Source organism: Zalophus californianus, chromosome 3 (assembly GCF_009762305.2).
Source record: "Zalophus californianus isolate mZalCal1 chromosome 3, mZalCal1.pri.v2, whole genome shotgun sequence".
Classification (NCBI taxonomy): Eukaryota; Metazoa; Chordata; class Mammalia; order Carnivora; family Otariidae; genus Zalophus; species Zalophus californianus.
Window position 1 is genome coordinate 42,575,890 of NC_045597.1, and position 20,469 is coordinate 42,596,358.

The following is a 20,469-nucleotide window of genomic DNA, read 5'->3' on the forward strand; positions in this document are numbered from 1 at the left end:
CTGTTCTTTTGGTTTCTATTTCATTGATTTCTCCTCTGATCTTTATTATTTCTCTTCTCCTGCTGGGTTTAGGCTTTATTTGCTGTTTTTCTCCAGCTCCTTTAGGTGTAGCATTAGGTTGTGTATTTGAGACCTTTCTTGTTTCTTGAGAAAGGCTTGTATTGCTATATACTTTCCTCTCAGGACTGCCTTTGCTGTATCCCAAAGATTTTGGACAGTTGTGTTTTCATTTTCATTGGTTTCCATGAATTTTTTTAATTCTTCTTTAATTTCCTGGTTGACCTGTTCATTCTTTAGTAGGATGCTCTTTAGCCTCCATGTATCTGAGTTCTTTCCGACTTTCCTCTTGTGATTGAGTTCTAGTTTCAAAGCATTGTGGTCTGAAAATATGCAGGGAATGATCCCAATCTTTTGGTACCGGTTGAGACCTGATTTGTGACCTAGGATCTGATCAATTCTGGAGAATGTTCCATGGGCACTAGAGAAGAATGTGTATTCCGTTGCTTTGGGATGGAATGTTCTGAACATGTCTGTGAAGTCCATTTGGTCCAGTGTGTCATTTAAAGTCTTTATTTCCTTGTTGATCTTTTGCTTAGATGATCTGTCCATTTCAGTCAGGGGGGTGTTAACGTCCTCCACTATTATTGTATTGTTGTCAATGTGTTTCTTTGCTTTTGTTATTAATTGCCTTATATAATCGGCTGCTCCCATGTTCAGGGCATAGATATTTACAATTGTTAGATCTTCTTGTTGGATAGACCCTTTAAGTAGGATATAGTGTCCTTTCTCATCTCTTATTACAGTCTTTGTTTTAAAATCTCATTTGTCTGAAATAAGGATTGCCACCCCAGCTTTCTTTTGGTGTCCATTAGCATGGTAAATGGTTTTCCACCCCCTCACTTTCAATCTGGGGGTGTCTTTGGGTCTAAAACGAGTCTCTTGCAGACAGCATATTGATGGGTCTTGTTTTTTAATCCAATCTGATAGCCTGTGTCTTTTGATTGGGGCATTTAGCCCATTTACATTCAGGGTAACTATTGAAAGACATGAATTTAGTGCCATTGTATTGCCTGTAAGGTGACTGTTACTGTATGTTGTCTGTGTTCCTTTCTGATCTTTGCTGCTTTTAGGCTCTCTCTTTGCTTAGAGGACCCCTTTCAATGTTTCTTGGAGGGCTGATTTCGTGTTTGCAAATTCCTTTAGTTTTTGTTTGTTCTGAAAGCTTTTTATCTCTCCTATTTTCAATGACAGCCTAGCTGCATATAGTATTCTTGGCTGCATATTTTTCTCGTTTAGTGCTCTGAAGATATCTTGCCAGTCCTTTCTGGCCTGCCAGGTCTCTGTGGATAGGTGTGTTGCCAATCTAATATTTTTACCATTGTAGGTTACATATCTCTTCTCCCGAGCTGCTTTCAGGATTTTCTCTTTGTCTCTGAGACTCATAAGTTTTACTATTAGATGTCGGGGTGTTGACCTATTATTATTGATTTTGAGAGGGGTTCTCTGTGCCTCCTGGATTTTGATGCCTGTGTCCTTCCTCACATTAGGGAAGTTCTCTGCTATTATTTGCTCCAATATACCTTCTGCCCCTCTCTCTCTTTCTTCTTCTTCTGGGATCCCAATTATTCTAATGTTGTTTCATCTTATCGTATCATGTATCTCTCGAATTCTGCCCTCGTGATCCTGTAGTTGTTTCTCCCTCTTTTTCTCAGCCTCTTTATTTTTCATCATTTGGTCTTCTATATCACTGATTCTCTCTTCTGCCTCATTTATCCTAACAGTTAGTGCCCCCAGTTTTGATTGCACCTCATCAATAGCCTTTTTGATTTCGACTTGGTTAGATTTTAGTTCTTTTATTTCTCCAGAAAGGGTTTCTCTAATAACTTCCACACTTTTTTCAAGCCCAGCTAGTATCTTTAAAGTCATGATTCTGAACTCTAGGTCCGACATCGTACTAATGTCCGTATTGAGTAAGTCCCTGACTGACGGTACTACCTCTTGTTCTTTATGCTGAGGTGATTTTTTTCGTCTTGTCATTTTGTCCAGAGGAGAATAGATGAATGAGAGAACAGAATGCTAACAGGTTTACAACGTCCCCAGCAAATATATTGTATACAAATCAGAAAAGACCTGAAACCAGGGGAAAAGAAAGGGAAAGAAAGAAAAAAGAAAGAGAAAAAAAAAAAAGAAAGAAAAAAAGATAAAAACAAAAACAGAACAATACAAAAAAAGCAGAAAGTGATCACATATGATCAGGCTAGTGCTTAGATCAGTGCCACACACTAGATTTTGGGCGTATTTTGGTCTGTTAGAAAAAAGTGCCTCCTAAAAATTTAAAGGAAGAAAGACATATATGTACAAAATAAGGGTTGATACAATGAAGGGATAGAAGATGACTGTAAAGATGAAAATTATAAAAGATTTTATAAAAGGACTTGATAAGAAGTTGTTTGAAAAAAAGAAAGAAAATTAAAAAAAAAAAAGAAAAAAGGGAGAGAATGTGATCAGGCAGGAGACTAGAACAGAGCCATACACTAGTGATTTAGGGTATATTTTGATCTGTTAGAAGTAACTGTATCTCAAAATTTTAAAGAGGGAACAACTTATATATATATGCCAAAAATAAGGGTAACTACTATGAAGGGATAAAATATGACTCTAAAAATGAAAAATAAAAAATGTTTTTTTTTTTTTTTTTTAAAGAGATTTATAAGATGTTGGCTGAAAAAGGGAAAAAGAAAAAAAACAGTTAACAAAAATTAACTTTGATGAACTAATGAATCATGGTAAAAAAAAAGCCATGAATTCTATGTGCAGTATTCCCCTAGCGCTGGAGTTCTCCCGTTCTCCTTGATCGGTAAACTTGGTCTTGGCTTGCTGGCTGTTCGGGCTGATCTTCTGGGGGAGGGTCCTGTTGCTGTGGTTTCCAAATGTCTTTGCTGGAGGCTGAATTGCCCCGCCCTTGTCGTCCGGACTAAGCAAGCTGCTCGGGTTTGATCTCAGGAGCTTTTGTTCCCTGCAAGCTCTCCGTACAGCCTTGGAGGACCAGGGCAAAAATGGTGGCCTCCCAATCTCCACCCGGAGGAGCTGAGAACTCGGGGCCCCGCTCCTCAGTGCGCCCACAGAATAAAGCAGTCACTCCCATGTCCCCGGTCTCCGGCCACTCTCCGTGCTCACCCGGCCTGTGACCGAGCATTTCTATCTCTGGCACCCGACCCCATGTGGAGTCTCCAAACCCAGCAGATCCCTGTGGTGCGTTCCTGCGCCGCTCCTCCCCGGGAAGGAAGGGGAGTCTCCCTGGATCTGCCGCCTGTTGGGTCCCTGCTGGAGGAGCAGTGGCCCGACTGGGCCGTGGATCACAGTTTATGGCCACCCCAAGCTGAGAGCCTGTGCCTCGGCTCCGTCTCTACAGCCGGCTTCCCCCCTCCGATACCTGGGAGCTCTGGCGCACTCAAGCTCCCCCGGTCTTTCTGTGACCCCAAGGGTCCTGAGACCACACTGTCCCGCGAGGGTTCCACCCCCCGCTTAGCCACTGCAGCGACGTCCCTCAGCGGAGCCGACTTCTAACAGTTCCGATTTTGTGCTCTGCGGCTCTATCACTTGCCAGAAGCGGCCGACGAAGGCCCCCTCCCCTGCCGTCTATCCTCCCGAATGTCGCCTCGGATTCACTTCTCCGCACGTCCTACCTTCCAGTAAGTGGTCACTTCTCTGTTCAGAGAGTTGTTGCTACTCTCCTCTTTGATCTCCTGTTGAGTTTGTAGGTGTTCAGAATGGTTTGATCCCTATTCACCTGAATTCCTGAGACCAGATGAAATCTAGGTCTCCTACTCCTCCGCCATCTTGCTCCCTAGCTGGTATTCTTTTTAACCTCAACTAAATATAAGCTTTTTTTTTTTTACTTAATCATTCATTGATATCACTGACCATGTGAATATAAATATATAAGTAAAAAATTATAAAACCAATGTTAAATGTGTATTCATCAGACTATTTTGGATTTTCCTACATGACAAGCTTATTCTAATAACTGAGGAAAAGATTAGAATATGAAAGTTCTCTACTCAAGGAATATAAAATCAATTAAGAGGCAAATGAAAAGATGATCATATTTCATTGGCATAAGTGCCACACCAAAAAATGCGTAAGTAAATAGAAAGAAGCCACAAAAGAGTCACTTAATGCTGATACATGTTTCAAAACAGTTAACATAGAGAAGGGGGAAGATGGAATGTGCTGTAAAAGTTAAATAGCGTATCACTAGACAAGATGCATAAGGGGGAAGGAGGGGAGGTCATTCCAGGCATGGGAAGCAGAACTGAAACTGTACAAAAGAAGAAGCACAGATCATACTCGGGAGTTTTAGTAGTTTTGTGAGACTAAAGCACAAATATCAATGGGGGTTGAGAGGGAAGAGATATTACTGTGAAGAAAGACTAGGGCTGGTTGATGAAGCTTTTTGAACATAACATTAGTGAATGGATTTATCCTGTATGTAATGGAAATACAACAGAATATTGCAAACAAGAGGATGAAAACAAAGGTTTGGAGGAATGCAAGACTGGAGGGAGAGAACAATTAAGATAAACAAGAATATACAAAATCATATTACAGTGTTGTAACACTTTCTACCCTAAGGTCCTTAAAGGCTTTAAAAAATCATATAAAAATATAAACCCAGAATATTCTGTATGATTAGATTACAGAATTAAATAGCAACTTGAAGATCAGAAATTCCAAAATGTATTCTAAATAGTTCATTTTTTTCCCTATGTTTCTAAGTGGAAAAATATATTCCCATCATATCTGATCAATCGGCTTCATTAGAAAGAGGAGATAGTCTTTCCAGCTGACTATTAAATGTGAATCTGCCAGGTTTCATTACTATTATTAAAGTGGCATTATCGGTTTTGCTCCTCCAAAGTCAAAACAGCCTATTCGCTAGATAAGATCAGCGAAGTTTTTGTCCCTAACATTACACTTAAAACAACTCCCTTCCCTCAGTTGTTTGATAGTGGCTTTTGAAAAGGATTTTTATAATACAGACAAAAAACAGCTATAAAATACCCATTTATAGTACATGTTTAAAACACAATGAAATGTGAATCTGGAATTGAAGAAAATTAAAAAACATATAAATAGAATCTGAGAAGAAATATTACCCCTGGAAATAATAGTTACACAGTTTGTAATATTCAGTCACATATTTTTGATGCAAATATTTCAGATTTTTAAATGTATAAGCAAAGGCAGTTAAATTATGACATATCAATACACTATTAGAGATGTTTATTATGACCAAATAGAAATTTTATATCTCAAATGATAGGATTTCTAAACATATGTAAAGTTTTAAAATTCTTTTATGAAAAATAAGGCTAATTTTGTGAGAAACTATTTGATGTTTTATTCTCATAAAACAGAGTATTATTTCACTGAAATCATAATGCTATTTCCAAATTAATTAGAGCAATAAAGTGACTCATGCTCTATTCAAACCTAATGGTTAACCTTATGGCCTGCTAGTCATGATGCTCTGAAAGAATAATGAACTAAGGACTGAGAGGGGACAAAGAAAATCTTTACATTCCCCTTGGGGAATGAGAGAGACCAAATATAGAAAACTGGTAAATAGTATAACCTCATTTTTCTGGTACTTGAAATAGGTAACTGCTCAGCTGATTCTGTTATTCCACAGACACCTCTCTGAAAAGGGAACAGAGCTAGTGATGAAAAAGACAAAACCTGAAATTACACAATTAATTACAAGCCATTTCTCTTATGGCTGTTTATTACACCTAGGAGAGCCTGAGCTTAAAGGTTATACTACGAATTCTCTGTTCAAATGGTACTTTTATTACCCATTAAATATCACTCAGTGTGTGATTATTTTTACCCTTGACTTAGAAATTGTGAACCTGAGACATTAAAATGGGTTAGTGGCTCTAAATCAGACAATACATAAAAACTCCCAACTAACTGGATTTTATAAATTGTTTGGCATCCAGATGCATTAAAAAAATGAGTACATAGCTTCAGGAAGAAAAAAAATTAAATAAACTTGTGACATAAAATAGGAAAGTTATAAAATATCAGTTTGTATTCTCACTCATTTTCTGTTTAACATCTTTATCTTGACAACCATTAAGCTACTTCTTTAGTGAGGAAACTCCCAAAATGTTAATCTGTTGATAGTCCTCCATATGTACCATTGGACACCTTACATTTAATAGAAATGAGTGTATTTTACAGGAAATGTCACTGATATGAGGAATTCTTAATCTCAGGAAACAAACTGAGTGTTGCTGGAGTAGTGGGGGGTGGGAGGGATGGGGTGGCTGGGTGATAGACATTGAGGAGGGTATGTGCTATGGTGAGCGCTGTGAATTGTGCAAGACTGTTGAATCACAGATCTGTACTTCTGAAACAAATAATGCAACATATGTTAAGAAAAAAGAAAAAGAAGAAGATAGCAGGAGGGGAAGAATGAAGGGGAGTAAGTCGGAGGGGGAGACAAACCATGAGAGACGATGGACTCTGAAAAACAAACTGAGGGTTTTAGAGAGGAGGGGGGGTGGGGGGATGGGTTAGCCTGGTGATGGGTATTAAAGAGGGCACATTCTGCGTGGAGCACTGGGTGTTATGCACAAACAATGAATCATGGAACCCTACATCAAAAACTAATGATATAATGTATGGTGATTAACATAACAATAAAAAATTAAAAAAAAAAGAAAAGAAACACTGTATACTAAAAGGAAAGAGGAAACCCATTGGTCTAAAAATAAAGAGCAAGATCCCAACAAAACTACAGTGAAAGCCCCTAGGGAGAAGATGTGTCTTTCTCACTTTTATATATTCCAAGTTTGAGAATAATTGGTCAACACATAGATATCATGTATATAATAATGAAAAAAATACTTTCCATTGGCAGCATACAAGTATTGATTAAGGATACATACTATCAGGGTGTTGACACAAAATATATAAGAAATTAAGAAGTGCAGTGGGGACAGAGGGCAAACAGTACAAGAAGAGGTATTTCAAAATTTTTATTTTCATGTTTGAGTCTAATAAGCCTTTATCCCACGTACTTAAAAACTATTATGGAGGCACACCTTGGTGGCTCAGATGGTTAAACATCTGCCTTCGGCTCAGGTCATGATTCCCGGGTCCTGGGATTGAGCCCCACATCGGGCTCCCTGCTCAGTGAGAAGCCTGCTTCACCCTCTCCCTCTGCCTCCCCCTTGCTCATGCTCTATCTCTGTGTCTCAAATGAATAAATAAAATCTTTAAAAAAAAACAAGAAAACTATTATGGAAATATTTAATCACTATATTGTACACCTGAAATTAATATTACACTATGTTAACTAATGGCAATCTAAATAAAAACTTAAAAAATACTAGTCTATCTATCTATCTATCATCTATATCTATATACATACACCAGGGTATTGAACAATTACTGCATAGAAGTTATTTAATAACTTCTCTTAATTTTTTTTACATGATTTTGGGTCATAGTATCAAATAAGATGTGAGGTCAACAAAGTTTGAAGTTTGTGCATTCAATACAAGTTCACAACAAACACTCTTTTATCCACATTGTAGGAGATGATATTTATGAACAGATTATGCTGCTGCATGTCTTTTCTAGAACTACATGTACTATTAAAGTCCAGAGTGTGCATTCCCAAATAACTTTAAACAAGCATCATAGAATTCATTGGTAATTTTTAATTTATATGTTCTTTCCTCCTCTAGAACAAGTTTTGGTATCATTAAAATTAAATTGACATAAAATGTGCTTTATGTCAATGAGAGCATCGTATGGTTATTCACTACATTGCTACCTGACCCTACAATAGAAATGATTTTATGTGTTTTAGCTACATACATCTAAAAATTAGAATAAAATATATGATTTATATCACAAAACTAAAATTTCACTTAACTGGAAAGCATACAGTACTATTTAGAACTATATTACAAATACCAGGGGGTGGGGAGTAAGTATACATCACCCATTTTCATAAACATCACCTTCACAAAGTAGCAATAAGCCAGGTACTCCAGAAAAATTGGAGATCACTGACACTTGCAGTGTACTATATAGAACAATCCAATAATTTTTGAAAGATGTTTTTCATTGCAAAGAATATTAATTACACATCTGCTGTTTCCCCCTCTTGGTAAAAGGTATATATAATTTAAGCAAGAGTCCTTTATTGCTAGCTTACTGCAAAATAATTTTTAAAAATCAGAGTAATTCAGAAAATGGTGCACTTTTATCAATAAAGATATATACGTTAATTTCCTTAAGTAAAACTTCCATATTGAACTGCAAGAATATACTATATATAACAGGCAGAAATTGTAAATTTCTCTTATGGTATAGCAAAAGTTATATTTATTTACAGAGAAGTTTTGTTCTTATAACTTCATGCTTAATGAGCCAAAATACTGATATCTAATAGAAAACATAATCACATTCAAGAAAAAAACATTTCCTGGAAACACATTTCATTTTTTAAAGTCAGGTTTATTTAGATATAATCTATGCACAATAAAATTCAACTATTTTGTGTACAGTGCTATGTGTTGTGACAAATGCTTATAGTGTGCATCCACTGTTAAAACCAAATCCATCACCCTCCTAAAAATACCTTAATCTTTTTATAAATCAATCTCTTCACAACCACTTAACATTTTTTTGTCCCTCTACTTGTGCTATCTCCAGGCTGACATGTAAACAAAGGTATATATAGTCATTGGGGTTCGGGTTCTTTCACTTTAAATAATTTACTTGAGATTAATCCATACTCTTCATATATCGGTAATTGGTTTCTTTGTGTTGCTATGTAGTGGATACACTACTTTTTATTCATCCACTAGATGAAAGATATTTGATTGTTTCAAGTTTTTTAAGATTATTAATAAAGTTTCAACATGTATGTTCAGGTTTTTCTGTCAACATAAAATTTTATTTCTTTTGGGTAAATACCAAGAAGTAGAATGCTGGCTCATACAGTAAATTTATATTTCACTTTAAAGGAAATTACCAAATACTTTTCCAGAGTAGCATTTTTCATTCCCACTATTATGTGTGAGATTTCCAGTTACTCCAACCACTTGAAAAGATGTGATAACAATCTGTTTTTAATTTGCATCCCACTTATGACTAATAATGTTAAGCATCTCTTCCTGTGATTGTTGCCATCCATGTATTTCCTTTGGTGAATGGCCTGTTTAAACATTTTGCTAATTTTCCAAATTGTTGAAAAACAACTGTCTTCTTATTCATATGTTTTGAGCACTTATTATCTATTCTGGATATAAATCCTTTATTTTTTTATTTTTTTTTAAAGATTTTATTTATTTATTAGAGAGAGAGAATGAGAGATAAAGAGCACAAGAGGGAAGAGGGTCAGAGGGAGAAGCAGACTCCCCGCCGAGCAGGGAGCCCGATGTGGGACTCGATCCCGGGACTCCAGGATCATGACCTGAGCCGAAGGCAGTCGCTTAACCAACTGAGCCACCCAGGCGCCCTAAATCCTTTATTAAATGTAAAATTTACAAATATTCTCTTCCAGTCTATGGCTTGTATTCTCAGTTTTTTAACATTGGCTTGCAAAGAAAAAAACATTTTTTAAAAAATTTTGATAAAGTCATATTTTTATTTTTATGGACTGTGCTTGTGCTGTGATGTCTAAGAACTCTCTAAGATATAAAGACATTCTTCTAAATTTTCTTTGGTAAATTTAATTGTTTTGGTATTACTTTTAGGTTTATAATATATTTTTAAGTAATTTTACATGCTCTGAACTATGGTGATTGTTCGCTTGATTTTTACATATAGTTGTCCAAGTTTCCAGCACCTTTTTGAAAAAAAAAAAAAATCCTCTCTCCAATAATTGCCTTTAACCCATACTAAAAAAATCAATTAACTGTACATCTTTAGGATTATTTCTGGACTCCATTCTGTTCCAGATCAAAATGTCTAAATTAGCTATTTACTATTGCTTCATAAATTCCTAAAAACAAATAGTATAAATAAATAAACTAAAAATCTTCGAAATTTATTTTGTTTTAAAATTATTTTGACCAATGTACTTTGGATTGCCATATAAATTTAAAATTAGCTTATTACTATAAAATATTTCTGGTACTTTGATCATGAAACTGAATCTATGAATTAAATTCGAGGAGTCTTCCAATCCATGAAGATGATACATTTCTTCTTTCTTTAGGTTTTATTTGAATCTCATCAGTATTTTCAAGTTTTCAAGCTTATAGAACTTCATATAGCTTATTAGATTATATCTAGATTTTAAAAATAATTTTCACTCTAAATATTAGTTTGCTTTTAATTAACAATTGTTTATTTCTAGTATATAAAAAAAAACAGCTGATATTTGTTTATTGGCCTGAGTCCTATGGCCTTGTTAAATTCACTTATTGGTCCTATTAACATTTTAGTAGAGTCTTTGATATTTTCAATGAAGATAAATTTCCTCCTTTCCAATGTAGATGAACCCTCACCTCTTATTTTTCTAGTCTTATTACACTAACTAGAACATTCAATGTGATATTAAAGATTGGTAAGGCAGAATACACTTTTCCCTTGCCTGGTCTAGGGGAAAACATACAATATTTCAGAGTTTTATAGGGTGGCAGTCTTTTGTAGGTCCTGTTTATCCGGTTGAAGAAATTCCCTTCCATTCCTAGTTTACAGGACTATCACTATATATGGAATTTTAATAAATGTTTTTTTCTTAATTTCTTGAGAGTATTATAAGATTTTTCATTTTTAGCCTATTATGTATGGTAAATTACAGTAGTTTTTAAAGCTTTATTGAGGCAAAATATACATAAAATAAAAATCAGTCATCTTAAATTTCAATGATTTTTTAAAGCACACTAAAATCCAAATTTAGAACATTTCCATCACTCCCCAAAAATCCATGCACCCAATTTGCAGTCACTCTCCAATCCTACGTTTATGATTCAGTAACCACTAACCTATATTATGTCTCTGTATATGTGCCTTTTCTAGAGATTTCAGATAAAGTTGTGTTTTAGAGACTATATGTCTTTTGAGCCTGGCTAGTTTCACCTATCCTGATTTATAAATTTTCATTCATATTGTAGCATGTATCAGGACACTATTTTCCTACCAAATGGTATTCAATTTTATAATATGTCTGATCAAAACTACTTTTCAGAAATGTAACATAGAAATGTAATATATCATAAATAGAAATTATTTGAATAAGTGAAAGCTCTAAATTAAACAAGGCACCAATTTTTTTAACTGATTTTTTTTTGGGGATTAGTGTGGGAAATTTAGCTTGGTTTTTAAGCTAACCAAATGGTTAGCTTTTTAACTTTTTTTTAATTTTTACGTTAACTTTTTTAACTTTTATGTTTTGTGTCAAAAGTAAAATTAGAGATCAGCTACACAATCTATCTTGATTTCCTGGAGAATCAATAGCAAGTCATTGTAATTATATTCTTCAGGTTAACAAATATTCTATTAATGGCATGAAATTACTATAAATTAATTACTATGAATTAAACATCTGTTTTTCAAAGGAAACCTGAATATGAAAATGGCATTCTATGTCTTCTGCATCAGATATGATTGACTTGTTTATGGATCGTTTCTTACATTTATTAGTACAAGTAAGCAAATTTACACACAAATGAGTACCATTTTGCTAATGCAAAACACATTAGACAATTTATTTTGATTTTTTTTCTTTTTTCTTTCATTCAATGGATCTAAATTGAGGTACTCAATACCATCTGCACTCATACTTATCATGATATAAATCTCCCTTGGCAGGGAAAAGGGTATTTACACCATTCCAAAGCTTCATCTATTGGAGCACACTTATTCTTAAACATACAATATTTGAAAATCTAATTCATTATGGGATTCTTTTTTGGTACAGAATATTAAATTTTTACAGGATTAATAAAAAATTAATTCCACTTTCTCTGTTCAACTACCTCCTTTCATTCTGAGGATTTTTAAAGGGTTACAGAATCATCTTCAGAAACAATAGATTAAATGCTGGTCTACACTTTTTGTGGTTATAAATAATATTTAGTATGAAATACTTATAAGAACAGGGTGACAATTCCAAAACTTAAAGCCATTCTTGGATATAGGAAGATTTGTTACATGAGCATAATTGTTAATATAGACAAGAAAGAATAAGTCAGATGAACAGAAAAGTTTACTCAAGATAAATAAATATTTCAGTTGAGACTTGACTTCTAAAAATAGAATTATAAAATACAGAAATCAGATTATATGAAAAATAGTGGAGAACAACCATAGCAACATTATTTAAAAAACACTAGAGATTAAAAATATAATTTATATTATTAAAAATATAACAGTATAAACACCCTAAAAAGCACATAAAAGCAAATCAAAATAAATGTAATAGAACCTTCATAAATATCTGCAAAAATAGATTTTAAGGCCAAAATAATTATTGCAGACAGAAAAAGTAAATACAAGAAATCAATGTTTCAATTGACCAGGAAGTTATATTCATTTTAAACTCCTGTGGATAGATTAAAAAAATGTTACATGAATATAGATAGATGATAGATAAAAATATATCTAATAAATAGTAGATAAATATATAATTGGTATTTGTACACTTTCCTTTAAATAACAATCAAGTAGATAGTATAATAGTTTAATTAGAGTATTTGAAACCAATGTCAAAATTGACCTTAAGAGCATATATAAAATTTTATACTCACAAAGTAGAGAATAGGCATTCTTCTAAGCAAATTAAAAAATTAAATATAACCTAATGCTAGGCCCTAAAGCAAGTCTCAATGTCCATAACCAGGTATCATAATAGTTCTATTATCTGATTGAATTACTAATATATAGAATTTGTTAAGAACAGATAACTAGAAAAAGCCAATAGATTTGAAAACAAAAAGTATACAAAACAACTGGGTCAAAAAAGACATTGTAATAAAATTTTAAAAATATTTAGCACTGTATAAAAATAACTACATTTCTAATTTTGTATTGTAGTATTGTACAAAATCAGCCAACACAATTTTTACAAATCGAGAGCCCAAATGCAGGGTAGTGCTGAAAATGACTCATTCTGCTTGTGTGTGATGACTGTTGAATGTTCAAGAATTTTGTGAGATACAGGACACCGGTAGCTTAAATTCAACCATAGTGGGAGCATTTACACCACAGTAATATTCAAAAGCTACAGTTCAGAGTTTTAATTAATTTTGTAAAATGCTAACATACCACTTCTTGTGTGTTTACAGTCGGAGAGAGGAAAAGCTGAAACCTAGGTTGGAATACAGAGTTGAATAAAGCCAAAGAAAATAGAAGAAATAAAATAATAAACATAAGAGGAAAAAATAATGAATTGGAAAGCAAGTATTCTAGAGATGCCATCAAAATCTCAAATTAATGTTCTTGAAAAGATTATTAAAAGAGAATTAACCAAAAATATTAAGAAATTGGTTATGGACAAGTACATTGAAGGAGTAGCAATATTAGGAATTAGACAGAGGTCATAAAATATAGATGCAACAGAAATTTAAAATATAATTATATGGCATCATTAATAGATGCATTTCAACAGAATTAAAACAGAGCTAAACTTACCAAAACTAATTCAAGAGGAATAGAAAACCTGTGTAGTCTTACAGCCATTTCATAAATTGAATCCATATTTTAATATCTTCCCCCAATTAAAAAATCTCATTCCTATTAGATTGCTGGGTTATTTTGTAAGAAGGATCTACAAATCTTTATTCAAGGGGAAATATATAAACCTAATCTTACATAATTTTCCTGCAAATAGAAAAATGTAATACTATGCTTCATTTAAAAGCTATAACCCATGCAAATATATGGTGCTGAGTGAAAATCTAACTGGATGAGTTTTATAGTACAATGCTATTCATGCAAATTAAAAATGAAAAATATTATAAGAATATATGCAGGTGAAAATAAAAACATCGGTCATTCCAATGGTTTACTATGTGAGATGGGAATAAGAGTAGAGATGAGATTAAATTATTAAATTCCAATCATAAATTTAGTTAACAAGTGCAATAAATTACTGAAATTGAGTTAAAGAAAAAAAACTCAAAACCGAAATGAAATATCTTGCACAAAGTTCTTGTTTTAATGATAAAAGTAAAAGTGATCATAACTTACTGGGTGATTTTAATTATATACATGTATAAATTAGGAAAATACTTGCTAACAGATGACGTGGGGTAGTGATTGGAAGGACACATGTTGGGGACTATAGAGGTACAGATAATGTACTGTTTCTTCAATATTTAACATGTATTGATTTTATTTCTCATATTTAAATTCATCCTGATATACTTTCTTTTATGTATTTGTAATAACTAAGTATTTGTTTTTAACTCCACAGATGAAGGAATGAGAAAAAACGGAAGAATGTCAGAGTGGAAGGAAGATTTTAAAAAGGAGAGATAGGAGGTAAGAAACGATTTCCTGAAGTTACTGCCCAAAATAATGGCACAAAATGGAAATTAATAAGGGGATTAGAAAACGTTTACATTGTTATACTGGTGTTGCAATTGGTGTGTACAAAAGAGACATTGAGCTAAAGTAAAGTTAACTGGATCCATACAATGAGGTTCCATGTGATTTAAAAAAGAACAAGCCTAATAGAAATAATGGTATTATAGTTTAAAAATCTCCAAAACATAAATCACAAATATTTTAGATATGCAATTCCAAAAATACATATTTATCCCTATTTTGAATCTTCTCCCTTCATTCATTTCCATTTTAATTCAACCATGGTTATTGATTCCAATTATTATATTAAAAACTTTTCTGATTATTTATGTTACGCACATATGTTCAGACAAGCATATCAACATGCATTACATTTTGCAAGATGACTTTCAACACATTCATATTTTACTCAATACATGCATTGATTTTAACTTCATCACAAGATGTTTTCATCATATGGCTTTCTGATTATACAGTCTGTGGGTTGATTTTAATTTTAAATACATTTGCTCAGTAACATTTTTCTTTAGGAAGAAAACAGGATGGTGAACTTCCAAACTGAAGTTGTCATCTTTGGTTATCCCTTGGTTAAAAAAACAAAAAACAAAAAATGCTGGGTTTAGATTTAGAATGAGAGTTCCTCACTATTCTCTCATCAAAGCTATGCAGATGTGGTGGCAGAGGCTCAGTTTGCTGGTCAGTAATCAATTTCATCTTCCTGTGCACATTCCCTAGATTTCTGTGCACTTAGGTGAGGCCCAGGATCTGAGTTCTTGCTATGGGAACAGGACTGCAAACTGTTAAGTGCCACTTCCAGGCCAAGGCTGTGAAAAATCTCTGTCTCCCCAGGTGCAGATGTTGAGACCATAAGTGGTGGCTGAGTGACTAGCTTTCAATCTTTGAATAGCTGTTTCATAATGAAGTAAGCCATTCCATTTGGGCCTACTCTTTATAGCAATTGGAAGAGTTCTACTATCATTAGAGCAGATCTTGCTGTATTTCCTCATATTTAGTATCACTTACGAAGAAAGATAAAAGTATAATTGTGGAGGGGTTTCCCAATTTATCTTGTCGGCTGCTTGCAAGAATTTTTTTCAAACTGACTTTTTTGGTGTCACTAAGTATGGATGTTTTCCATTAATTTTTCATGAAACACCTTGATCTATTTAAATTTGAGGAATCACACTTCTCGTTAGGTGCAGAGATTTATCGTTCAGTTTATGTTTTGGGTGGTTTCATTTTTTCACACTGAAAATCAAATATTTTTATTTCATACATACTCTAACTCTGTTTCAACAACCATGTTCTTCTCTTTGTCACTTAACTGCTTCTACATTTTGAAATTTATTAGTATTTTCCTACATGTCACAGTTTTTGAGAGAGTTTAGTTTAGAGGAGGAGACAGTAAAACTTTCTGTAGGTTACATCATTTTTACCCCATCACAGTTTTCAGAAGGTTTTCCTAGTTCAAACACCTTATGTAACAGACGCTTGGCACTTTAACTAGAAAAAAAAACAAATGAGCCAGAAAGGCAAAATCCAATTTCATTCTTTCAATAAATATTACTCTCATATAATTTAGGTAATGGAGAACCAGCAGTGAACAAAATAGACACATTCTTTTCCTAAATTAAAGTACATTCCATTTGAGAAGACAGAGGATAAGCAAAATAACAACTTTATAATATAATATTAGAAAGAATGATGTAAGTGCTATGCATTTGTCTTCTGAGGTCCTCTGGACATTAATATCCATTCACCAACCAATACTTAGAAGGCCAAACATGGATCGAAAGCTACTGGATATTCATATTGCCCTAATATTGATTCAAGCTATAATGATTATTTGGTTAGAAGAAGTGGGATAATCAGGGGAAAGACACCAGCATACAATGAATTCAAACTTTTTTTCATTATTGGTTAGAAGTATATGAAGTTAACACCATCATAATATTTACATAGACCTGGGTCTTCACTGTGCTCTTGATTAGAGTACAAATTTCCTTTGTCTACAAAACTCCCAGCAGCTGCTAAATTGCTAATAATACTAAAAGAATTTTTTTTAAGATTTTATTTATTTACTTGTCAGACAAAGAGAGAGAGCACAATCAAAGGGAGTGGCAGGCAGATGGAGAAGCAAGCTCCCCGCTGAGCAAGAAACCAGATGCGGGACTCAATCCCGGAACTCTGGGATCAATGACCTGAACCAAAGGCAGACGCTTAACCAATTGAGCCACCCAGATGTCCCTAAAAGATTTTGATAAAAATCCTATTAAATTATTTGGGAAATATAAAGTATTTTGGTTTATTTTAAATCACATAGACCCCTCCTAAGAAGGACTGATTATATGATACAAACATAAACAATTTATGGTGTGTTTCATAATTGTAGTTTATGCCCATTTGTACCTATTGATATCAGTCTGGTAGCTTTGCCTAGAGTCTGTTGTTGTTGTTGTTGTTGTTTTCTTTTTTTTAAAGATTTTATTTATTTGACAGAGAGAGACACAGGGAGAGAGGGAACACAAGCAGGGGGAGTGGGAGAGGGAGAAGCAGGCTTCCCGCTGAGCAGAGAGCCCGATGCGGGGCTCGATCCCAGGACCCTGGGATCATGACCTGAGCTGAAGGCAGATGTTTAATGACTGAGCCACCCAGGCGCCCCTTGTTGTTGCTTTTTTAATAGAGACTAAAAGTGACTAGTGGTTTAAATAACCCAGAGAGGACATGGTAGGTGGTCATATTGTACTTCCAGGTTCTCTAACACCTTGTCTGATAACATATGAAATGTATATGTTATGGGCAGACTTTTCAAAATAAGTAATTTATCTGGAAGATAACCAGCAATAACTCCCACTTTCTTTTCCTGATCCTGTCCAGAGAAAACATAACTAAGACTTCTCTTTTATGAACAGCAGATAGGCCCTCAATAATTCAAAGTATATTTGGTTGGAAGCATCTAGGGACTGCCAATTTTTCTATTTTGGGGATACTGCTAGTACCGCAGCTTCTAAAATGCATGAAGCCTCAGAGTGCCAATAGTCAGGTACTTTGGGAAATGGGGAAGAATTACAGGCAAAACATGTGCATGCAGGAAGAGTGGGAAAGCCTGAGTCCTGCTGTAGAACTTGAAGAGAATAGTCTAATAACTCTTGCTGCAATGGTTTTGTCATTTACTCTATAGTGTAAACCTAAAGCCATTTATTTTATTTTATGGTAATTATTTGTGTATTATTCAATAATCCTTTTCAATCATGATGAGCTAAAATGCATATTTATTAAAAATTACTGAATTCTTTTTCTCAAGGAATTTGAAGATAAATGTGTAAATTTCATAATATGTTTATCAAAATTTATCTTCTAACTTGGGGACCAGATGACATTAATGACCACATCAGCAGCTGCTTCCGAAGTGGTAGCAATTTTTAAGACCGAAGTTAACAATTTGACTCATACAGCTTCAGCAGATGTGTTTCTATATAGCTCTTTATTTATTTTTAAAGATTTATTCATTTGAGAGAGAGAACAAGCAAAGGGGTAGAGGCAGAGGGAGAGGGAGAAGCAAGCTCCCTGCTGAGCAGGGAGCCCAATGACCCAGGACTTGATCCCAGGACCCTGAGATCATGACCTGAGCCAAAGGCAGATGCTTACCGACTGAGCCACCCAGGTGCCCCTGCATACAGCTCTTTAAAGCCTGACTTTTCATTCAGATCAAATGACTATTCTAATTTCATTTAGCTCACTTTATTTTCAAACTTTTTTACATGTATGAAAAATCAAGTAATAATTGCTAATATGTCAGTTCCATTAGTAGAAAATTCACATTCACATAACTGTCACTTTTTTATCAGCTTCATTAAATACTGCAAGAGAATATCAGACAATAATTTGCTTTTCCATCCAATTTTTGTAATCTAAATAAGGCCAAGAAGTTCATTCTGTAGAAACACTGACATCATTGAAGCATCTGACATCATTGAATCTAACATCATTATGAAGCTGTTATAAATTCAATTAAGAAGTTTAAGTTGAATTAAGTCACTAGTTCTCTGTTAATATTATCTTGATGGAGTACAGTATCATCAAAACCACAATATTTTTGCCAAATTAAGAATAATGTGGAACAGAAATACACTTGTAATTGGTTATGGTACACACGTTATAAACAGCTGTTACAAATTGTGAGTTTCTTCCATTGAAACAGAAGCTGATTAGAGAAATGTTTCTGGATGTGCAGTTGAGATCTGAAACATCTCCAGTGGAATTACTTGTATCAAAAAGGCAGGATTTTCATATCTAAAGGAAGCAAATTTCTACCATGAGAATGTAATTTATTAAACAGATTAGACAGAAAATACACATATATATCAACAGTTAGGAAAAAAATACCAAGCATTTTCTTAGAACTTAGAAATTAATATGTAAGCAGTTTAAAAATTAATTTTAAAGAGCTTATCATCAATGAATAGCTGTTCACTAACTGGAAGCTATTATTGCATGTCATAGTTGCTGTCTCATTATTTTTTTTCTTTTTAAAGATTTTATTTATTTGCCAGAGACAGAGAGCACAAGCAGGAGGAGAGGCAGGCAGAGGGAGAGGGAGAAGCAGGTTCCTCGCTGAGCAAAGAGCCCAATGAGGGCCTCGATCCCAGGACCCTGGGATCATGACCTGAGCCGAAGGCAGACGCTTAACCAACTGAGCCACCCGGGTGTCCCATTACTGCCTCATTAATAACCAAAATATTTTTTATCTACTCTAATCATTTACAACTGTTCATTTATTTATTCAGATTAATTGAACACAGAGGAAAAAACAGTTATCAGTATCGTAAAAAAAGTAGCAACTGGATAAGAAATTAATGGAGATGGTAGATATGAAATACATGAGCATTTGTGAAGAAAGATTTGTGTGTTGTTAGGATGAGAAAATGAGAATCAAGGTTGCTTCTCTGTTGTATGGATTAGAATTAAAGAGATACACACAGAAAAAAAATAGCATGGAGCAAATAATATCTAACCATTTAAGAGAACCCAAAACCTTTTCTCCCCCCCAATGATGGTATCTGTATTTGCTATTTGTTTGAATTTCTTTTCTTTTTTTTTTTAGAGATTTTATTTATTTATTTGACAGAGACAGACACAGCGAGAGCAGGAACACAAGCAGGGGGAGTGGGAGAGGGAGAAGCAGGCCTCCCGCCGAGCAGGGAGCCCGATGCGGGGCTCGATCCCAGGACTCTGGGATCATGACCCGAGCGGAAGACAGCCGCTTAACAACTGAGCCACCCAGGCGCCCTTGTTTGTTTCTTTTCTATGACCGATTAAAACTAGTGCGCATCCTTTATGCTCTTTGTAAGAGCAACAAATATGGATCTTAATCCTAAAAGCCCATACTAATGTCGGGTCTCATAAAAATCAAAAAAATATTCCTCAAGAAAATATGGAACAGATATAAATCCTAGATTATTTCCAGATTTGACTTTTTCCTTTCATTGTTTCAACTTCTTCCAAAGAAATTCATTTCAATAGAGATTACAGTGTACAGAAGGGATAGATACATCTGCTTTTTTATCAAAATATGTACTTTAGAGAATTAGTTGCTGGAATCTCAAGAGGGTTTTGGGTTACTTGTCAATCATGAAGAAAATTGGAAATTAAATGTCAAGGACAGTTTTATACAATTGGTTTCTGTAAACTTCCATCAAATAATTTTGTACTTAATTAAAAATTTTACTGGCTTCCATCTGTTCTTACTTTAATAGGCTCCCGGGATAATCCAGTTTGTTTTAAAGATACACAGAAATTACTTTTAGTAGTATTTGATCTAGATTTTCTTTTGTAAGATAACATTCTTCAAAATAATGTTATACCCCTTTTGAATCTGTTTATGCCCACAATTATAAAGAATAA